The 12,988-nt window shown below is 45.5% G+C and overlaps 1 long non-coding RNA gene across 1 annotated transcript; it reads right to left on the reverse strand.

The window, feature by feature from the left end:
- Nucleotides 1-2,716: 2,716 nt before the first annotated feature.
- LOC105608315 (uncharacterized) lies at nucleotides 2,717-9,198 on the reverse strand. Its single transcript, XR_001040554.5, has 3 exons — nucleotides 9,036-9,198; nucleotides 8,585-8,646; nucleotides 2,717-3,267 (listed from the first exon to the last, which is right to left on the reverse strand). It is a non-coding gene; the product is annotated as an uncharacterized LOC105608315 (long non-coding RNA).
- Nucleotides 9,199-12,988: the final 3,790 nt, after the last annotated feature.

Here is a 12,988-nt window from a genome sequence, read left to right on the forward strand (position 1 = left end):
AGAGGTAGCAGCGAGACGGAGGAGGGACTCTTCCTGGGTGATCCTAGAGAGGGATGCAAGCATGTAGCAAGCAGCCTTGCTCCTTGACCCCCCGATAAGAATAAAATATTAACAGTCAGAGGTCAGAGGCTCAAATGTCTTTGAAGACAAGGCAGGTGGGGAGCTCTCCTACACTTGAAGGCTGTATTCTCTGGTTAGCCCCAGTCTTCACCGCTCCCTTTTGCCCTGAAGATAAAAAAGACTGATGATTTTAAAGGAGCAGGCTTCTTCAGTGGGCACATAGTTGCATTTCTTTTGTGGGTGTTGGTTGTTTAGGGTGAGGACTGTGGTAAACCAGAAGTCCTGTGCTTACTCACGAGGTCAGTGGCCTCCACTCACGGCAGTTGTTGGCTTGTGAGGATGTGGACCCAGTGTCACCAGATAATCTGGGTTTCTGAGAGACTTTTGAGATCTGGATTTGTATGTAGAATTACCTGATTTTTAAATGTTGACAACAGACCCAAGTTTCAGAAAATTGTGTGTGTGTCAAACACAGCTTCCCTGTGAGTTACCTTTTCCCTGAAGACTGGCAGTCCCCAGACTAGCACAAGGTGGGTCATCAGGAAGGCTCTGTTGCTTTGATTGGCAGAACACAAGCAAATGAGTATAGATGAGAGAAGGATTTAAACCCAAAGAAGAGCTGCAGGGAAGCTGCCTGGGGAGGTGGGGGGAGATGGCTTTGGCCCAGGGAGACACCATCAGCCCGCCTCGCTGAGCCTCAGCTTGCTGGTGAATGAAATGGGGCCAGTGGCATTTGTTTCTTAGAGCATTTCTGGGTGTCCTGCCCAGAGCTCCGTAGCTGTCACTCTAGCAAGCCTTCAGTGCGCTTGCTCACACTGCACTTGGCATGGCCCCTGGGTCTTCCTGCTGGTTTTTAAAGAGCCCCATGCTCCCAGTCCCCACATGGGCTCATCTTTCCCCTGTGACCCCGAGGCATCACAGGCTCCTGTCCCTTCTGTTTCTGCTGGTTCTCTTGAATCCCTTCCCTCCTCTCCTGCCGCCATCCTCTCCAGGTTGTTGTTGTTGTTCAGTCGCTCAGTTGTGTCTGACGTTGTGACCTCATGGACTGCAGTGCACCAGGCTTCCGTGTCCTTCACTGTCTCCCGGTGTTTGCTGAAACTAATGTCCATTGAGTCAGTGATGCCGTCCAACCATCTCGTCCTCTGTCATCCCCTTCTCCTCCTGCCCTGAATTTTTCCCAGCATCAGGGTCTTTTCCAATGAGTCGGCTCGTCGCATCAGGTGACCAAAGCATTAGAGCTTCAACTTCAGCATCAGTCTTTCCAATGAATATTCAGGATTGTTTTCCTTTAGGATTGACTGGTTTGATCTGCTTGCAGTCCAAGGGACTCTCAAGGGTCTTCTCCAAACCACAGCTCCAAAGCGTCAAAAAGTACTCAATAGTACTCTTCCAGGTATATACTACCTTTTCCCTGGATTGTGTTGTTTCAGTGCCTCTAGCCCTGCTTCCTCCTAAATCTCCCGATTCCTATTTCCAAATGAGCTTCCCTACACAGAGCTGTGTCTGCCTCAGTGTCTGCTTCCCCCAGACCTGTGGGCGGAGGCTTCCTGGCCTGGCCTGTGTGCTCCCTGCGGCCTGGCTTCCCACCACTTTCTCAGTCTTCTCTGCTGCCAACCTCCCCAGACTCCTCTCCTGTCCCCCACCTCCCTCACCTCCCATGTGCACCCCAGTCCTCCACTTTCCGTCATTTCCTCAGACTGGCCATGTTCTTTCCAAGAAAGGTCACCCTTCACTCAGTGAACCCTTGAAAGGACCTGCCTCAGATTTCTCGTCACCGCTCCTTATCTATACCCATCACATTGTAAACTTTTCCTTGCTGCATGTCCCAGTGGTCATGAGTATACAGTAACGTGCATTAACTCATCCATCTCTGGCTTTCTTACCAGACTGAAGCTCCAGAAAGCAGTACCAGGCTTGGCTGTCCTGTGCATCTTTCGTGTTCATTGAATGAATGTATTAATAGATGTCTCTTTGTATCTCCTTGTTCACCTGCCCCTGCAGAGAAATGGAAGGACTTGCTGTTCCCTGCATGCACTTCAGGTCATTCTGTGCCAGGACTCTGGCATCATGTGCCTAGCTTAGTCCTCCTCCTACCCACCATGGGCTGTACCACGTTGGACAGGTCGCTTGAGCTCTCTGTCTTCGTTTCTTCAACTGTAAAATGGAGCTGATGATAGTACCTACTTGGCAGCATCCCTGCCCCACCTCTGGATAGCTGTGTTCTCCTAGGTTGCTTTACCTCCCCGTGCTTGGGTTTCCCCACGAGTGAGATGCCGGTGGGGTGACAGTATCATCGTCCCCAAGTTGGGAGGAGTAAACCAGGGAACACAAGGCAGTGCCTGACTGCTGCCTGGCACATGCCCCACGTAGTAAGTGACTCTTGCTGTTCCGATTGTTATTAGTCTAGCAATGGTTCTGACACAAATTAGAGACCCGTGTTTCTGCTAATGCTTCAGGGTCATCTGTGGGAGGTAAATTCAGTTGTTCTGGGGTCCATCTTGTACTAACCTTTTCATGGTTTGTTGGTGGGGGAAGAGAGGATTATATGGAACAACCCTCAGTCTAGTACTTCTCTTTTGACTTATTCTCAAGCACTTATACCTTGGACCTGTTAATTGCCTCAAAAATAAAGAATTAGCAAGATAGTTTCATTTTTCTTTATTTTGCCACTGGTGCAGCCTCAGGACCTATATCGGAGCAGCCTTCCCATACACCCCGCCTCAGACCCTGTCCTCAGTCGCTCTCCACCTCCTACGTGGAAGGAAGTTCATTTCCTTCAGAGGACTTTTCCTATTGATGACTTTATGTTCTATCATCTTCCTTCCTAGACTGTAAATTCCATGAAGTCAGACTGGATTGCTCACTGTAGGAAGGGAGGTATGAGGGACAGAAGAAAAGAAAGGACCTATAGAGGTCCTTGGATAAACCCAAGGTCTAGGATTTTGATCTGGTGTCAGCTCTGATCTGGGGACTGGGAATGATAGGAAACAGGAAGGCAGCGTTCTCTGCATCAGTGCAGGGGGACTTGGCTGCTGGTGGAGTCTCTCAACGTCACACGGATCTTCCTTCTGCAGAGCCTGTCAGTTTCCAAGGAGAACGCACAGCCTCTTCACCCCATTCCAGCCAAAGATGTTTTCTCCTTGGTCAGTTAGTGCTTGTTGCTGGCCTGCTGGACCAGCTGCTGTTTCTGGACCATCTCTGGATGACCTAGGTCATTGTGGAAAGAGAACAGATAGTAGTAATAATAGCAAGTAACATTCACCTCTGGAACTTTCCCTCCATTTTTAGTAACTTAATGAGACTTTTATTGTCTCCATTTTATGGAGGAAGAAACAGAGGCTTAAAGAGCATAAGTTACTAGCCTAAAATCATAAAATTTATCAGTAGCAGGGCCAATGTTTAAACCATGTCATTTGTCTTAGAAGCAACTGCTGAACTGTGGAAGACTTCAGATCACTGAAGTTTGGCTGTGGGATGTGTCATGGGCAGGGAGAGATGGGGAGAGAAGGGGAAGGAAATGTTGCAGATTTATCTTTGTAATTTTCCTTGGCTTCTGCTAATATTGAAATTATTTTGAGCACTCCACTGACAAAGGCGGAAGAGAGAACCCAATTCGATATTAAATATTTGCAATGGAAAATTCACAAAGTCTTTTTGAATGGAAGATATTTCCGAGTAATTCCCATGGGACTAATTCGGCCAGTTGTTGCTTCTGCTGCACGCTTCCTGTGGTTGCTTCACTGTTCTCAGAAATGAACATTCCTGACTTTGAAGTCCTGGGGTTACGCCAGGCGAGATGCTGAACTCTGCCTTGGTTTCCCAGGCAATGCGTGAATAAAAGGGAGAGGGCTGTGTAGCGTGCTTCGTTGCTTGCCTGTGACTCTGGGCTTTACAAAAATTACATTAAGTTTGGCGTCTCCAGGCAGGGAAGTGGGATCTATCACTTCCCAGTCTTCATACCCCAGTAGCTAGTGCCTAGTGCCATGAAGGGTGCTCAGCACTCTGTATGCTCTAACTCTTGCAGTCCTCACAACTGCAAGGTCCCAGTAACCCTTAACCCTCTTTTATAGACTAAGACAGAGGCTCAGAGAGGGTAAAGTTCTGGGCCCACTTGGCCTGTGGCAGAGCTGGGACAAGAAGCCAGTTCTGTTTGATTCAAAAATCCCATGCTGCAAATTTACTGCACTCTGTGCCAGAACTGTGTTCAGAACTTAGAACTGGTTGATGGAGGGCCTGGAGATCATTCCATACCCCTGGCCACCGTGGGCCAGAACTGCCAGCACAGGGGAGGGAGGGGTGCTCCCCTTGTCTGACTGGCTTGGCCTGTCCCCTGCCGCATCCCCACGGGTGATTTCAGCCTGGCGTCCATCCATGCAGGGGAAAGTGAGTGAGAGTAGCTGCTCACTCGGCGTTGGTGGCCCACACTGAGTCTTTGGGCGAGAAAACCCTCATGTAAGAAGTGGCCCTGCCCATCGCTTCATCATGGATTGCTTCATCCAGGCAGCCTGAATTACTGGTCGCTCTGCTGGAGTCTGATTTCTGATGAGGTAGCATCTGGGAAGTAAACTGCAGGAGGACAGGGCTTTTGTGAAATATGTTCACTGCTGTGTGGCTAGTCTTGGGTGTATCACCTGGTGTGTTGTGGGGCTTAGTACGCAGTGGTTGCATCTTTACTCATCGCAGGTCTTTTGCTGACTGTTGACTCCTCCAATCTGACTCCCCTTCAGCCAGACTTCCTCATATGCTGTTCCTTTTGCATAAAATGCTGTTTGCTCTGCATATCATGCTGTTCTGTGGTGATGCAACATCATCCCTCTCCCCTTCAGCTTAAATGTCGCCTTTTTAGATTGGGCCTTCCCAGGTCTCCCTGGAGGCTGGCCCCCATGTCTAAATGGTGTCTCTGTGTTAATGCTCTCATAACACCCTATACTGTAAGGTATGTGACCCAGTTTATAATGATGTATGTATGAGTGGCAGTGTTGAACATCTGGCCTTTCAGTGAATTGTTAGCTCCGCAAGAGCAGAGATCGGTCTGTTTGGCTCACTCTTGTCCTGGGATGTGGTAGGCACTCACTAAACACTTGAGAGCGAGTGAGGTCTTTACCCTCCCTTCTGACACTACACATCTGCCTCTGGAGTGGTGGGTTCTAATGTTTTGACTGTTTAAAGCTGAATGAAGAGTTTTACCTCCACACCTGCCACCCTCCCCACCATCCCCAGCCACTTCCATCCCATGAATCAGACTCCCTGCATCTTGGAAGGGAGTGGTTTCTTTTCCCTTTGGACCTCAGAACGCTTAGGTTCACAGAAGGCTCTGTCTGCCCTCATCATAGTTACCATCCCCAGGCCAGGGCTTCTGCTTTGAGGGCCACTGGTTATTACTTGAGTATTTTAGGATTCTTAAGAGTCATGTATGAGTCTTAGTTCTCAACCGCTGAGTCAGTAGGCAAGGTGAAAGAAGGTGTCTGCAGACCTGTCTGGCTATCTGTCTCTCTTCTTTTCCCACCTCATGGTGTCTTGCTAGCCTTGAAATAAAAAGAATCTTGCACTAGGGACATTGGAAGAGGTTGGGAAAAATCAAAGCCCATCGTCCTTCTCATCAAGTGGGAGCTGGCTTAGTGCAGTCTGGGGTGAGCAGCGAGCTCTCACGTTTGAGGCCGGAGCAGGAGGGAAACACTTGTACAAAACCTGCAGGCTGGGAGCTGTCGCTAGGCTCCAGTGCTCTAGGCCTCTCTCATAGGAGGCCGCTCTGAAGGGTAAGACCTGCAAGAGAGACCAGAAATCCTGCCTGGGTCCTTCCTGTCTGGCTCTTTCCTCCTTTCCTGTTTCTTATTGATGAGCACCACTCAGGCTCATCCACGCTTGGCCCTTCCTCATCAGTACTGGCTTTCAGCTCGCCCGGCCGACATCCTGTGGACGCTGCAATTCAGACAAACAGCAAGATCATCAAAGAGCAAAGCATGAATGAAAAACTGCTTTATGACATGCCTTCAAAGTGTCCTTTTAGGAGTTCAAAGGATGTGGAGAGGAGGCAGGGGAATCAAAGGAGACAGGGAGAGCAATGAACTCTCCAAGGAATCATTGGGTTTTTCATTGTATATTTTCTATGATGCTTGTGATTTAAAAATCAAAAGTAATCCCAGCCCTCAAGGGTTCTCTGTGCAGCTCTGATGCACAGAAGGACACAACTCAACCTTGCTGGCTGGAAGGCTTTGACTCCTACCTTCTAAGTCACCCGTTTGGCATCTGCATTTCCTCTTTGGACCTTGAGCGAATATTTTGATCTGGAAAGACTGTGTCCAGAGATGGAGATTGAATGATGCTTATGTTGTTCGATGGAGATGAATAATTAAGTCTGTGTAGAAACTCCTCATTACCTTTTGCATTTAAAGACAGGCCAGAGTCCAGCTATAGCAGTAGATGTGCAGAGCTCAGAAAAGATCTGGCATAGATTGAAAGATTCTAGAGACTTCTGTTCTGACAGACAGAAGGGGAACTGAGACTGTACTTGAGGCTGGAGCTGGACCTAATTAATAAACTTGTGGGAACACCGTTGATATTTTGATGCGGAAATCCATTATGCCTAGTCCACTCAGAATGTCTTGGCAACTAACGTCATTCCATCCATAGAGGATGCGTGAATGAAATGAATGAATGACCTAACAAATAGACAGCTCTGATGTGGTAACCCTAGAGCAGCTTCTATCAAGGCAGTGTTTTCTCTTCTTTTGGGGTCATTCAGGCTCAGAACATGAAGACAGTCTTGAGGGTGAGCTTTGAATTGCTATTTCAGTGAAGTTTACAAGGGATTTCAACTGCAAGGGACAAACTGGGCTGAGGTAGAGGGATTTTGTTGTGTATTGAAAACTCCAAAGGAGGCTGGATTCCTGGCTTGTCTGGTGCTGACGAGCACCAGACTGAATGTTTGTGTCCCTGAAAGAGTTGTATGTTACAACACCCCATGCCCCAAGGCGATGATGGTATTAAGAAGAGGTGGGGGCCTTTGGGAGATGATTTGGTCCTTAGAGTGGAGCCCTTGTGAATGAGACTAGTGCAGCCCTCATGCATGATACTCGTGCCTTTATAGAGACTCCGGAGAGCTCTTGCATTCCTTCCCCCGTGTGAGGACACGGTGAGGTGACTTTCACCAGATACTGATTTTGCCAGCACCTTGATCTTGGCTGTGCCAGCTTCTTAGAGCTGTGGCAGACTTGTTGTTTATATGCTGCCTAGTCTATGGCGTTTTTGTTACAGCAGCCATACAGTCTAAGGCAGCTGGTTCCAGGGGCCCTGGAAATGTCCTCAGGACTCTTGCTTTGCCTTCTCTTCCGCTCAGCTGTGCTTTATGTGTGTTACTTTCTGTTTTCTGCAGACCAAGGTGATGCCCTTGGGCACAGGAGGTACTGTTTCATGGTTAAGAACACATCAGGAATTCCCTGGCCGTCCAGTTGTTAGGACTCCACTCTTCCACTGCAGGGGCGTGGGTTTGATCCCTGCTTAGGGAACTAAGATCCCACAGGCTGCCTGGCCTGTCTAAATAAATCAATAGAACACCATCTCTAGAGCCAGAAGCAGTCTTGATTCAAATCCCCAGGCCATCACTGACTAGTTGCACAACTGTAGACATATTTCTTAACATCTCTGTGCCTAGTCTCCTTGTCTTTAAATGGGACACAAGGATGATGGTGATAGTGACAGGGATGGCTGAAATTTTGAGCACTTGCTCTTCCTCTGCCTTGTGTTCTTCCCAGTACTCTGTGTAAATAAATTCACTGATTTTCACAACAACCTGTAAGGTAGGTGCCATTAGTAGCCCCATTTTACAGATGAGGAAACTGAGGCACAGAAAGTTTAAATAACTTACCTGTTACACAACTAGCAAACGATGGAACCAGAAGTTAAATCCAGGCAGTCTGGTTCCAGAATTAGTACTATTGATTCCCAAACTATGCTGCCTCATATAATAGAACTTATAGTTTATGGGGTTGATGTGGGAAGTCAGTGAGATGGTACACATAAAGACACTTAAGGCAGTTCTTGGCACATAAGGGTCATCTTAAAAAAGAAAAAAACGCTGCCAGTAACTTTTGGCCTATATTTTATGCTCTCAGTAACCGCAGCAGGGAATGATTCTCTTCTAAGTGTTCCACAAAACTCTCAGAACCAATCACTATGGCCAAGAGATTACAGTGTTCTGGTAAGCCAGCCTGGTACTGGGGATAGAACTGACACCAGCTGAACCACATCAGTTGAAAAGTGAAGGAGGATTGTTTCATCAGAGTGAAGAAGCCGACTTAACTAGAGGTCAGAAGGGAGGGAACCGTGAGGAACCCTCCTGAATCAAGTGTCCACTCTGGCAGTAGGGGCTGTCTGGATTTCTCTGGGAAATCAGTTTGCAACTGACAAACAAAGACAAGGTGGTCAGAGACCCTGTATCGAAGTCTTCTGGATCCTTCAGCATGGCGTGTGAGGGGAGAGGGCTGATCAGGTTGAAAAGAAGGACGATTTTTAAGGCTCAACTCACCATGTCACTCAGGGCGGCACACAGAGGTTAAGCCAGGAAGTGAAGCGCTTGTTCATCCGGATCTGCAGGAAGGTAAATAGGACGTAATTACCCAGATGGCATGTGGGCAGGCCCTGAGGCCACCTTGGGAGAAGTGCTGGGCAAGCACTCGCAACCACTAATGATGCACTGACAGCCCCGGCGCTGCTCAGAGATGGCGCCACTGGCCCCGGGTGCCCATTCCCATGGTCTGGGGCGGGGCAGGCCGTGCCGAAGCCGGGCCCCCGCCTGGCTCACCAGTCCCACTTCCTCCGCTGCCCGGTGGTCCCCACCCACACAGCCGCCACGCCCAGCCAAGCACTGACCATTTGGTCCAAAATTAGTATCTGAGGCCAAAGTGGGAATCTTGGCCCAAGGTCTTGTGGGTGGTGGATGAATTACAAAGGGGCCCAGAGGTAAAATATCAGTTTACCAGCTTCTGCTTAAGTCCCTACCAGCTTCCACTTCCTGGGCTGTGTTTGCTGGAGGAGGCATAGAGAGACATTGCCTTCAGTGGCTGAGTCTGGGCAGCTGACTCCTGTCAGCCATCTCAAGGTTATGTTGGAAATGTGAGTGTGTGGTGGCTACCACCACTATAAAAATAGCTCGATGAGAGTCACTCAGCTACCTTCTCCCAGCTGCTTATTTTTGTGTGTGTCTGCATCTGGTCAGTTCTGACACCATTGCCCATGCTGATTACTCCAGACTCCTCTTCTACCTTCTCTTTTTCTTGCACTGAAGACCTTGTTTAATAAATTATTACAGAAAGACAGCCTCCACAACTTTCTCACGGCTCTTTACTGAGGCTCCAGAACCATCTCCTACTGCAAACTGGGTATTTTATCTACAATAAATGTTTTCTTCTCCCCCGCTTTATTAATGATTTCTCTTTCTTGACTCTTCCCTTCAAACCTATGTTAAAATGAGCGATCCTACAAGTCGTCACCTTTCTTCAACTCTCCTCTCTACTTTGAGCTGTATGTATCCTTTCTCCCACTCTGTCTTGAAAGAGAAGTTTGCTTATTATCCTCACTTCTCAGTAACTATTACAATGTAGTTTCCACTTCTCTCCACCCCATTGAAGCTGCCCTTCCAGGCTTGCAACAACAACCAGTTGGGAGATCTCTGCATGTTTTAAATGGTTCGTCCCTATCAGTGAAAAAAAAAAAAAATGGAATGTGTGCCTCAGTGTATGAATATTCACTTGTAAATTACAGTTGGCTTTTGAACAGCATGGATTTGAACTGTGCAGGTCTCCTTATTTGCAGATATTTTTCAATAAACATAAACCACATACTGCCTGGTCTGTGGCTGGTTGAATCTACGGATATGTGCATGCTGAGCTGTGTTAGGCGTGTCTGACTCTGTGTGACCCTATGGACTACAGTCCACCAAGTTTCTCTCTTCATGGAATTCTCCAGGTAAGGATACTAAAGTGAGTTGCTGTGTCCTCGTCTGGGGATATTCCTGGCCCAGGAACCAAACTCATATCTCTTGGGTCTCCAGCATTGCCAGGCAGGTTCTTTACCACTAGTGGCACCTGGGAAGCCCCACAGATATGGAGGGCCAACTATAAAGTATACAAGGATTTTCTACTACATAGGAGTTGGAACCCCTAACCTTTGCCTTGTTCAAGGGTCAACTGTGTATACATATGCTAGTGTACACATGCTATACTATAAAACAGAAACCAAAATAAATACTTTAAAGGATGGTGTTAATATAGAAGATTGAATATTTACCCTAGTGGGTGGTCTTTACAATGCTTGAGTCTAAATACTGATTTCAGTGTATTTTGTTTCGTCTTTGAGATATAATTTAATACAATAAAACCAATTTTAAGTGTATAAGTCAATGAGTTTAGATGAGTACATAAAATCTTGTAACTGCTACCCTGGATTTCCCAGGTGACACTGGTGGTAAGGAACCTGCCTGACTGTGCAGGAGACATAAGAGATGTGGGTTTGATCCTGGGGCTGGGAAGATCCCCTAGAGCAGGGCATGGCAACCCACTGCAGTGTTCTTGCCTGGAGAATCCCATCGACAGAGGAGCCTGGTGGGCTACAGTCCATAGAATCACAAAGGGTCAGGCATGACTGAAGCGACTTAGCACACACCTGTACACTCAGAACCACTGCCCTAACCATGATGTAAAGCATTTCTGTCACCCCAGAAAGATCTCTCATTCCTGTTTGCAGTTAATCCCTGACCTCTCCTCCAGCCCCTCGCAACTACTGACTTGCTTTTTATCACTGTAGTTTTGCCTTTTCTAGACTGTCACGTAAATGAAATCACATAGTATATGGTCTCTGTGTGTCTGGCTTCTTTCACTTACCATGATACTTTGATTCATTTATGCTTTGGTGGTTCATTCATTTTAACGGCTAAGTAGTTACTACTGATGGACACTTAAGTGCTCTCTAGTGTTTGGCTGTTAGGCCTAAAGTTGCTTTGAGAATTGACATGCAAGTCTTTTTTGCAGATATATGTTTTGGTTTCTCTTGGGTAAATACGTAGGAGATGGATTTTGGGGTCATATACTGAGTGTATGTTTAGTTTATAAGAAACTACCAGACTGTGTAGTAAAGTGGCCATGCCATTCTGTCCGCATCAGCAATGTGTGGGACATCCAATTGCTCCTACATCCTTGTCAACATTTGATATTGCCAGTCTTTTAAGTTTTATTCAAATGAGTATGTAGTGGTAGCTACTGTGTTGATTGGCCACCAGTATCTGCTCTTTGGTGAAATATGTCTTATGCCATTTTATTTTTATCAGGTTATTTCTCCTTTCTGTGTTGTAAGCGTTTGTCATATACTCTCGGTACATGTCTTTTATCAGATATGTGGTTTGCAAATATTTTTTTTACCACTATGTAGCTTTTTGCTAACAGTGTAATTTGAAGAGTAAAAATGTTTAATTTTGATGAAATACAAATTATAATCTTTTTCTTTTATAGTTCATACCATATTTAAAAATTTTTTGCCTCACCCAAGTTCACTTAGATTTTACCTGACGCTTTTATTCTAGAGGTTTAATAATTCTAGCTTTTACATTAAAGGCTTTGATTAGTTTTGAATTAAACTTTTTTTGTGCTGTGAAGCAAGGTTTTTTTAATGTTTGCTTATTTATTTATTTATTTGTTACTTGTGTAAGAGTATCTACTGGCTTCAGTACTATTTGGTGAAGGGTTTTTTTTTCCTCACTGCATTGGTTTGACAACTTAGTTGAAAATCAGTATAAATACATGTATGTATGTCTGGATTCTATTCTGTTTCATTTATTTGTGTGGCTGTCTTTATGCCCATAACACACTCTCATAATTTCTGTAGCTTTACATGAAGGTTGCTCAGTTGTGTCCGACCCTTTGTGACCCCATGGACTAGCCTGCCAGGCTCTTCTGTCCATGGAATTCTCCAGGCGAGAATACTGGAATGGATAGCTGTTACCTTCTCCAGAGGATCTTCCCAACCCAGGGATCGAACCTAGGTCTCCCACATTGCGTCTGAGACACCAGGGATGACAGAATTGTTTAGATGGCTCTACTTTTTACCATGTTTTAAAATCTATCATATTGCTATTTGTTTTTTATTGGTGCCATCTGATTTTTGTTTTGATTTTTCTTTTTTTTTTTTTGAGTAAGTTCTTAATTTTTTAGCAACTTACTTTAGCAATTTATATGCCATAAATTTACCCATATTAGATATACAGCTGAGTGATTTTTAGTAAATTTACAGAGTTGTGCAACTATCATCACAGTCTATTTTTAGAATATTTCTGACACCTTAAAAAGATCCCTTGTGCCAGTTGGGAGTTGATATGATTCCATTTTATCTCCTTTATTGGTTTAGTTGACTATACCTGTTTTTATTTTTAGAGGTTCCTATAGCGTTTACAGTATATATCTTTAACCATAGTCTTTGAAGGAATATCCTACCACTTCAGGTTTAGTATAAGGATCTTAAATGGTTCATTTCCGCTTTTTTCCTCTTCTTCCCACTGTGCTATTGTTATCATTCATTTTGTTTCTACATGTCCTGTGAACCCATCAAAGCATCGTTGCTAAATATATTTCCTTTAAACAGTTGTTTCTCCTATAAGGAGTCTTTTTAAAGTAAGAAAGAAGTATTTTACATTTTCCTACGTTTTTCACTTCTGGTGCCCGCCATTCCTTTGTGTAAACCCGATTTTGCATTCCCTGTCATTAATCTTCTGTCTGAAAAATTTGCTTTAACTTTTCTCATAGTGGTAGTCTGTTCATGATGAATTCTTTCTTTGTCTTAAAATATCTTTATTTGACCTTTGTTTTTGAGAAATAGTTTTGCTGAGTGTAGCATTCTAGGTTAACGCTTGGTTTTCTTTAGTCTTTAAAAGATATTACTGTTT

This window comes from Ovis aries, chromosome 5, assembly GCF_016772045.2.
Source record: "Ovis aries strain OAR_USU_Benz2616 breed Rambouillet chromosome 5, ARS-UI_Ramb_v3.0, whole genome shotgun sequence".
NCBI lineage: Eukaryota > Metazoa > Chordata > Mammalia > Artiodactyla > Bovidae > Ovis > Ovis aries.